The 10,180-nt window shown below is 45.2% G+C and overlaps 1 long non-coding RNA gene across 1 annotated transcript; it reads left to right on the top strand.

The window, feature by feature from the left end:
• Positions 1-3,819: 3,819 nt before the first annotated feature.
• Positions 3,820-6,817, top strand: LOC131105624 (uncharacterized). The gene is made up of 3 exons (XR_009119967.1): positions 3,820-3,967; positions 4,087-4,255; positions 6,260-6,817. It is a non-coding gene; the product is annotated as an uncharacterized LOC131105624 (long non-coding RNA).
• The last annotated feature ends 3,363 nt before the right edge of the window (positions 6,818-10,180 follow it).

Genomic DNA, 10,180 nt, shown 5'->3' with positions numbered 1-10,180 from the left:
GACCTTTAAATTCAGTGTTGTCATTTTTCTGTTTCATCCCTCTTTTGTACATCTCATCCTTCCCAGCCTCCCTGCTGTAAAACCTAACTTCATCCATCTGGCATTATGTCTCTGTTCTTCTTGGTCTTTTTCTCCTTCTCCTTTTCTCCTTGTCTGGCGTGTGCTATCAGGATAATTAAACATGACACGGTTGTGATGACTCAGCACAGGAGGGAGCTAGCGATGGAGAACAGGAGAGAGACCTTCAGACTGTCTCCTCCATGCAGTTCAGACAATGCATCACTGCTGTGTGTGTGTGTGTGTGTGTGTGTGTGTGTGTGTGTGTGTGTGTGTGTGTGTGTGTGTGTGTGTGTGTGTGTGTTTGTGTGGTGGGTCCAAAAACCTGACCCTTTACTTCACTTCATCCCGCAGCAAAACCAAACTGTCAATCAAAACACATCTTGCCTCTTACACAAGAACAAACTGGCCAATTGTTGTGTGTCACCCATTAATGTCTTGTCTATTATTCCGTTTGATTTGACTAACATTAGCACAGATTAAGTTCAACTTGCAACTTGAGTATGAGGCCGCTTGTCTCCCAAAACAAGTCCTCCACATGCTTATCATCTCATTCAAATAGTGCTGGGTGTCTAGGCATGCGAGTCTGTCCTTCATTGGCTCTGTCCCTCACAGGAGAAGACCAAATGTGAGTGTGAGTGGTAGTGTGTGTGAAGGGGGGGATTCCGCAGCTGCTGCTCCTCATGCAGCATAGAAAGAGTGACAGAAGAAAGCCACCAAACACAACGCTAGTTGTTTTTAAGAAAGAAAATGTTGCAAAGTCTCCAGATCAGCTCAGAACAACAAAATGAAAACCTTGGGAAATGCTCCAGTGGAGGTTTTTATCAGCAATTGTTCAGCAATGATTCAGCAATCTGAATCAGATTGCTGATTCAGTCATTTCACTGTCAATCAAAGAGGGATTCCGCCTAAAACAGATCATCCAATCATCATGCAGAAGCCCAGCCTCCGGGTCGGCCCGCTGCTCGGTGCACCCCCAGAGCCCATCAAATATTCAATGACCGTCCAGTTTAGTGCGGTGGAACAACCCACTCCATTGCTTTGTGTATTAAGAGAGTTGCATCTTGAAGATATCATTTGTAATAGTTAATCCAGTTAATCCCTGCACGGCCCCAGTGGTGAAAACCTGTCACTTTGACTGGACATTCAAAATCTATTGAGATGAAATGGATTGAAAGGGAAGGATGTCAACATCAGAGTGGAATAAAAGATATGTAATGGTAATGGTAATGTTAATGGTAATGGTAATGGTTTTATTTCATTTGAACATGCATCAGATTACAATTGAATGCATCCCATAATCAGTTCACAGTTCCACATGTCCAAAAGGAGTAGGAAGAAGCAAAGCTTATTAAATCCTACCCCTCCATCTGGTACTTTTACAATCACTAACTGTTACATTTGTACATTTGTTCACTTCCTGCTTTCCATAATATAGTTTAAGGTTTTTTTTTTTTTTAATAATGCACCTCGTACCGAAGTAGGAGGTGATATGAGCATCCAATGCCATAATGTGTACCATAGTGCGTGTCAATATAGTGATATATATAGCACATCATGACTGGTTCAAGACTCTTCATCCTTGTATTTAGCAAACATCAACTGCTTGTATTGTTTCTTGAAATGGCTCATCGTTGTGCATTGTTTGATGTCTTTACTCAATCCATTCCATAGTTTGATTCCACATACTGAAATGCTATGGCTAGCATAACGTGGTCCTAGCATAGAAGTGTTTCAAATGTACTTCTTCCCTGAGATCATATTTCTCCTCTCTTGTAGAGAAGTATTGGATGACATTTTTAGCTAATTGGTTGTTTTTAGCCTTATGCATTATTTTAGCTGTTTGAAGATGAACTATATCAGCAAGTTGAAGTATTTGTGATTTTAGAAATAAGGAGTTAGTATGTTCTCTGTAGGCGGCATTATGAATTATCCTTACTGACCTTTTTTGCAGTACATTTAACGAGTGAAGATTGCTTTTATAGTTATTAGCCCATATTTCCACACAATAAGTAAGATATGGTAGAACCAGAGAGCAATAAAGAGTGTGGAGTGATTTCTGATTGAGAACAAATTTTGCTTTGTTCAATACTGAAATATTTCTGGCCACCTTATGTTGTATATTTGTAATATGAGGTTTCCAGCTCATATTTTCATCTATTGTGATCCCCAGAAATGTATTTTCACCCTTTCAATGTCCACACCGTCTATTTGTATTTGCTGATGCGTGTCCTTTCTGCTGTTACCAAACAGCATGATTTTAGTTTTATTTAGGTTCAAGGACAATCTATTATCATCAAACCATCTTTTTAGTGTGACCATTTCTTCTCTGACCTTTCTAATGATTTTGTCTGTACTCCCCCCAGAACAAAAAGCAGTGGTATAATTGGCAAATAATACCAGCTTTAAGTCTTTCGTAACTTTGGAGATATCATTGATGTACAAGTTGAACAGTTTTGGCCCCAGTATATGTGGGATGATAACTATTTATCTATTATCTATTTATCAGTGCTCATATCAAACCTTACCCTAACGTCACCATCCAAAATATACATTTTTCACCCATGAATGAACCAATGAATTATCTTCAATATTTCAAGTTAATAAACACAATAAGGTTTATGCTTTTGAAGTGTCCTGGAGTCGGGGGTGCATGGCTTCAGGTCAAATGTCTGAAGGGTTACGTGAGTGTAAAAAGTTTGGGAACCACTGTCTTAGAGTAATCCATTGCCCAGGATATCAATACCTCCAGAAAACCTACAGCACAGATTGTGGTGATCTGGTATTATCCCTGAAAGTATCTGAACGCTCTTCATTTGAATGCCTTGCATTCACATGTAAGCTCCCTTACCTTGTACTGTTCTTCCACTTCTACCAAACACGAAAACTAAACCCATTTCTGGAAGAAGCGGGAGAGACTTTGGAGTGACTTGGAGGGAAGTCTGGGATTCCCTGCTTCGGCTACTGAAGAAGATGGATGGATGGATCTTTCATGAACCACAATCCTCCCCCCTTACTGGTACAATGGTGGAGCAGTGCAATCACTTGCTGGATTCCCTGACTTCAAAGACTACATATCTGCCTGCCATTTCCAGTCCTCCCACCAAAACCACCTCTCCAACTTTGATAAGTTTCAACCACAAAGAGGTGCAGATTTACATCAGGATCAGGAGGATGAAAACCTTTACCAGGTCCCTTTCCCAACTCCCTAGTCAAAAGTCCCCTGAGAGTTAGGTGCCCTGACTCCCCTTCAGTCCCTCTAAGTCCCCTGAGGCCTAGGACAAGAGCTCCAAAACTGAAGCCATCCAAGTCATCACGCATAACCAGTAGGATGTTTTCTGGCACCAATGTCCCTCTTTCATCAGCGGTCACAGATCTTGGACTATTGCAATGCACTTCTCAATGGGACCCCTGGCAAGAACCTGCAGGGGCTCCAAACTGCAGCTGGGGTTCTGGTGAGAGTGTGCAAGCCGGTGTCTGTGGGACTGTACTTTGGTAAACGTCTCATCACCCCCACCCTCCATTTGCTCCACTGGATTCCCGCTTTGCTCATCATTCCCAATCCTTATGCGAAACATGAACACATATTTCTTTCCCTTTTCTGTGGATTTTAACACACGAGAATGAGTTAAAATACTGTCCTTGGGATACACCTATGTTTTTTTTTTGTGCAGTTCCCCTTTAAAAGGCCAAGGAGGTAATTGGCAGCAGGTGTGTGCATGAGTGGAGCGCCTCCTGCCAGTCAGAGGTGCGCTGCAACAAAAGGGCAGAAGGCGGCAGCAAAGCGAACACAGATCACAACAAATTGGCGGCCAACACGGAGGATATGCAGTACATAGCTTTTACAAGCTTTTACAGCAAAGTTTAGAAGTATAAATTGCATATAAAGTACTTCATATCCAGATGAAAGGTAAGAACACAAATGCTTTTCAGTTCATAAAAAAATATTTGAAAACAATATCTGTAACCAAAGTAACTTATTCTCTTCTTTTTTTTGATTGCTGTCTTCGTGTCATTTGGGTTACAAAGCCAACCCGCACGTCACGCTGTGGATGTGAATGCGGACAGAATAACATCAGTAACCTCACCTTCAAGCAGCTGAATGAGATGAGCGGTCTGGCTGCCAGCACAGATAAACAAGCTAAGGCTGCTTATGCAAACACACACGGAAAAAGCTGTGCCTTTGCCATACAAAAAGGTGAGAAAAACTGAAGAAAACATTTTCAACGGTGATCATTTTCAAATGTCCATCCCTGACTACTTTGCTCAATGCCAAGCAATAAAATGCTATTCATCACAAAAAAAATTGAAATCTAAATTTCATGCACTAAAATATAAAAATAAAAATGTCAGTTGATACCTTCAGCATCATTAGCACAGTCAGATTGAAAAGGAAGTTGGTATGTGGTATTTTTTATCACTCACTTTATACACTAAAAAAGTAAATTCAACTTAAATGATGTTTAAAATGTTGATTAATCATGATGATTAATCATCGGTTGTCGGTTAAAGTGGCTGTGGTGAAAAAGGGTCTTTAAAGAGCAAGAAGAAGGATGGTCGAAAGCGTCCATACATTTACCATCCATCCATTTACCATCCATCCATTTTCCTCCGCTTATCCGGGTTCGGGTCGCGGGGGCAGCAGTCTTAGTAGGGAAGCCCAGACTTCCCGGTCCCTGGCCACCTCCTCCAGCTCCACCGGGAGGACACCAAGGCGTTCCCAGGCCAGCTGTGAGACATAATCCCTCCAGCGTGTCCTAGGTTTGCCCCGGAGCCTTTTCCCGGCTGGGCATGCCCGGAACACCTCACCAGGGGGGTGTCCGAGAGGCATCCGGACTAGATGCCCGAGCCATCACAACTGACTCCTCTCGATGTGAAGGAGAAGCAGCTCTACTCTGAGACCCTCTCGGATGACTGAGCTCCTCACCCTATCTCTTAGGGTGAGTCCAGCTACCCTACGGAGGAGACTCATTTCAGCCACCTGTATCCGCCATCTCATTCTTTCGGCCATGACCCAAAGCTCATGACCATAGGTGAGGGTGGGAACATAGATCCACCGGTAAATTGAGATCTTTGCCTTCCGGCTCAGCTCTCTTTTCACCACGACGGTCCGGTACAGCGACCGCATTACTGCCAAGGCTGCACCGATCCGTCTGTCGACCTCACGCTCCCACTTTCCCTCACTCATGAACAAGACCCCAAGATACTTAAACTCCTCCACCTGGGGCAGGACCTCATTCCCAACCCGGAGGGAGCACTCCACCCTTTTCCGACTGAGAACCATGGCCTCTGATTTGGAGGTACTGAGTCTCATCCCAGACGCTTCACACTCAGATGCAAACCGTCCCAGTAAACGCTGAAGGTCACAGCCCGAAGAGGCCATAAAAACCACATCATCTGCAAATAGCAGAGATGAGAATCTAAGGCCCCCGAACCGGACTCCCTCAACACCTTGGCTGCGCCTTGAAATTCTGTCCATGAAAATTGTGAACAGAATCGGTGACAAAGGGCAGCCTTGGCGGAGGCCAACGTTTACCGGAAACAGGCTAGACTTACTGCTGGCAATGCGAACCAGACTCCTGCCCCGTTTGTACAAGGACCAGATAGCACGTAGTAGCGCGCCACCAATCCGGTACTCCCGGAGCACCCCCAAAGGACGCCACGAGGGACACGGTCGAATGCCTTTTCCAGATCCACAAAGCACATTTAGACTGGTTGGGAAAACTGCCACTGGACCAGCTGGTCCAGTGTTCCACGACCAGGACGAAAACCGCATTGGACCTCTTGTAGCAAAGATTCGACCAACAGTCGTACCCTTCTCTCCAGCACCCTGGAATAGACTTTCCCATGGAGGTCGAGGAGTGTGATCCCCCTATAGTTGAAACACACCCTAGGGTCACCCTTCTTGAAAAGGGGGACCACCACCCCGGTCTGCCAATCCAAAGGTACTGTTCCCGACTTCCACGCAATGTTGAAGAGACGTGCCAGCCTCAACATCCATACATTTACATGCCATTAAAAAAAATAAATTCTTGCATGAATTAGTTTAAGATCACCAGGTAAGACATCTTAATTAGATCATGCTGGACTTTCCAAAGATTGGATTAGCCTGCCCAGCAATTGAAAAAAGGGGTTCCGTCAGGCTAAAACAAAGACTGAAACATTTGGGTTGCCATCAAAACATTTCAGCTTTTATTTCCAGGTATTTACATCTGGATCGGATGCATAATTTAGAAGATGCAACCTCTTGTTTGAACCCGCCAACATCATAGGAAATAATCTGAGGCGACGGAAAACCAATGAACATTGGTCATAGGCACTACGACCATTTGGAATGTCCTGAAGAAGATGATTTTATTCTTTGTGTATTGTACTTATAGTAATGTTCATAGACTCCAGAAAGGTTTGGACCATTTTTGCCGCATGTAATCATTCTCACACATTTCAACAATGCAGACTCCACCTGAAGTGTCACCACAGGGGATGCAGAGTTTGATTGCTGCTTGCTTTGGTGCTTAATGAGTCCCATGAGCGTGTTGTTAACTTGAGCCCTGCCAACCATTGTCAGCGTTACTTCCAAATCCATACACCAATTATTCCCTCAATGGATGTGGATAATTTCATTATATAATAAACTGAAACAATCTATGAAGACAGGAAGTGAAGAAAGAAAGACACTTGCTGTTTAACACTATGCGTCATTCCATTGGATGCTGGAAATATTTCTAAGCACATTGCAAAGAAAATGCTCCTTTATTAAAACAGGTTGCAAGTGTTTTTGGAACTGTTTTCTTCTCTACATTATATTTGTAGTGACCATTTTGGAGGGGTTTGAGCTCCGAGGAGTTATGTTGTCTGGGGCGATACTGTATGCCCCCGGTAGAGTCTCCAAAGGCAAACAGGTCCCAGGTGATGGGCCACACCAAGAGGTATTCAGAGGACCCGATGAACGCAAACGGGAGCGCACCACACCCGGACGTTGGATACCGGGTGTCACTCTGGAGCCTGGCCCGTGCGAGGTGCTCACAGGCAAGCACCTGGTGGTTGGGCCTTCACCTGTGGGGCCTGGCTGGGTCCAGTCTGAAGATGGTCGTGGCTCGGGCATCTCGTCGGGATGCCTCCCAGACGCCTCCCTGGCGATATGTTCTGGGCATGCCCAGCCAGGAGAAGGCCCCGGAGCAGACCTAGGACACCTGCGATGAGACATAATCCCTTTATGTCTCATCGCTGGCCTGGGAACGCCTTGGTGTCCTCCCAGTGGCGCTGGAGGAGGTGGCTGGGGACCGGGAAGTCTGGGCTTCCCTACGGAGACTGCTGCCCCCACCACTACAAACATTTTATATATATATATATATATATATATATTGGAATAAACCTCTGAATTGATGAGGAAAAATTATGCCATTTTAGCAGCGCAGAGTGGAAATATTAAGGGAAAAAAAAGAGAACAACAAATAAAATAGTAATTTAGGGTTGAATTTGGTTGAGTTATATTATGACAAAATATTCTCGAAATAGACTCATATTATGGAAAGAACATTTCCAAGAAGAAAGGTGAAATGTCTTGATCAGGGGTCTCAAACACGCGGCCCGCGGGCCAAATGTGGCCCGCAGGACAGTAGTTTGAGGCCCCCGCCTTGATATGAAAGTTTAATGTTAGTGCGGCTCGCGCAAGTTTGATATGGATGCTGTATGGTATCATGTACCCAGAAAAAATGATTATGTTTGATTAATGTTCATGTTAAAGGTTAAATAACGGTTAATAGTTATCCTCCCTATCCGTGTGGAAGTGGTAAGGTTTTGGCTATTTAAGTTTAAAGGAAATAACTTGAAGGCTACCGTTTAGGTCGCTAGCTCTCTAGTTTGCGAGTTAGCATGTGTCTCAAGACCCTGCAGTTGCGCAATATGTTGTAAATAAAAAGAGTGATATCATATATGTGGATATGTGGTTTCTTAAGTTTTTATTATTTGCCGTTTTAATATTATTATTATATTTATTTATTACTGATTGATTGATTTTCTTTATTCTTGATTTGTTTATTTATTTTTCATCTTATTTTGTGCAGAAAAATAAAAAGTAAGAGTGGAACAGTGGAGTAACAGTGGAATGTTTTATCAGAGCTTTTATTGTAGAAAATCGGAACCAAAGCACTGAAAAAGTTTGTATATTTTTCTGTTTTTAATAAATGCATTTTGGTTTTTTTTTTGGAAAACCTGATGCAGCCCAGCCTTGCCCAGACCCTAGCTCCAGTGGCCCCCAGGTAAATTGAGTTTGAGACCCCTGGTCTTGATAGTATTGAGATTTTGTTGTGGCCTGCACAGATGAAACACATCCTCTGGAACCACATCCAGAAACCTCCTCTTTGGTGTTCCTTCTCTTCTCCATCTACCAATATCATCACACGGCCAATCCTCAGTCTGGTCTCTCTGACCTTCTCTCCCAGACGTCTAAACTCTGATCTCCATCCATCCATTTTCTAATCTGCTGTCTTCATTGCACATGGTTCAGCTGGAGCCTATTTCAGCCGACCCTGGTAATCGACCAATCATAAGACATGTACACAACCAACCATTCATGCCTATGGACAACTGAGGTGTTCCGTTCCAGTGTTCCTCTGATCTGTTTGTTTCTGATCCTGTCCATCCTTGTCACTCCCAAGGAGGAACATCTGGACATCTTCAGGTCTGCCTCCTGTCTGGTGGTCAAACAAAACCGCCATCTCCTCATCATCTTGTCAATCTTTCCCGTCATTTCTCTCCACCTGCTGTCATTGCAGATCACGTCATCATCTGTGAACATCATTGTCCACGGAGCCTCCTGTCTGATCTCATCCGTCAGAGCAAACAAGGAGAGGGCTCTGCCACGACTGTCCCTGTATGCACGTTATTTTTACATCCCGGCTCCGCACCAACCACCACCACAACCACCATAGCGTTGTTTTGACCAGTGTGGCTACACGCTCCGTACGTTGCCCTTTATAAGCCATTTTTGGGATGTTCGGGGTGTTGATGAAAGCATTTGGTGTTCTTGTAATGACAATGAGAAAGAAAGGATGAAGGATATACATACATGATACATACATGATACATACATGATACATACATGATACATACATGATACATGCATGATACGCTGTTGGAACTGTACTGCTGTGTGTGTTCAGATCAGAATGAAGCGCTTGAACAATACAATATCTCCAACCAGCACATCTCCGAGGGCGTCCATGCTGCCGACATGTGGGCAGGGCCTAAGGGTTTCATTTTAAAAGCGCTGCTGTCAGTTTTTAAATGTTTACTGGCCACAATGTACCTGTCTGACTTCCTGCAGCCTCACTCCCCAGGTCGGGCCCCGAGGTCTGCACATAAACTGCTTCTGTCGCCTCCATCCAGACTCACCACAAACGAGTGGTGGACTAAGACAGTCTTTGGGGGACGGATGTCAAAGACGACAGGTGATGGTGCAAACCTCCTCCTCTCCTTAGGGGGGACCTGTTCAGTTTGACATCAACTTCCCATCAGGTGACACGGGGCACTGAAGAGAATTGAAGTGACAGCATTTTGTTTCTTTAGGAGAAACATATGAATGCTCCAGGATGGGGGGCGGGGGGTCTCTGGCCCGGGATTGGCGAGGGGGCTTGATTGGGGGCGAGGTGGTGGGCTCTGCATCGTGGGGGAGCCTTGGCCAAGGGTTTGGGAGCGGGTCTAGCTGGTGGCTCGCGGGTGGCCCCTGCTATTTGCCGGTGTCAGCTGGCCCCCTCTGTTTCCGTTCTTGTGGTGGTCTTCCCGCCTCTGAGGCGTCCTACTCGGCGGGTCGGTGGGCGGATGGAAAATGTGGTGGAGACGGTTCGGCGCTGTGGCAGAGGATGGGGCTGGGGGGACTTTCACTTTTTGTGGCCGTTGGGGTGTCGTGGGCTCTGCCGTGTGTGTCTCTGTCCCTCCCTGGCACTTTTGGCTCACGTGCCTTGGGGGCGTGGTTGTGCTCTGCCTCATGTGGGTCCCGGTTCCCCTGCAGTCTCTGGTGTGGCCGGAGTGCATTGCTGGGGGGGTTGGCGGGCCAGACTGGTTGCCATGATGGGCTTGGTGGGGCCTGTGGCCGGTCCTGCAGCCCATGACTTGCTCCAGG

Source organism: Doryrhamphus excisus, chromosome 17 (genome assembly GCF_030265055.1).
Source record: "Doryrhamphus excisus isolate RoL2022-K1 chromosome 17, RoL_Dexc_1.0, whole genome shotgun sequence".
Taxonomy (NCBI): domain Eukaryota; kingdom Metazoa; phylum Chordata; class Actinopteri; order Syngnathiformes; family Syngnathidae; genus Doryrhamphus; species Doryrhamphus excisus.
The sequence above is the reverse complement of the archived record's forward strand: the minus strand, read 5'-3'. Positions and strand labels throughout refer to the sequence as shown.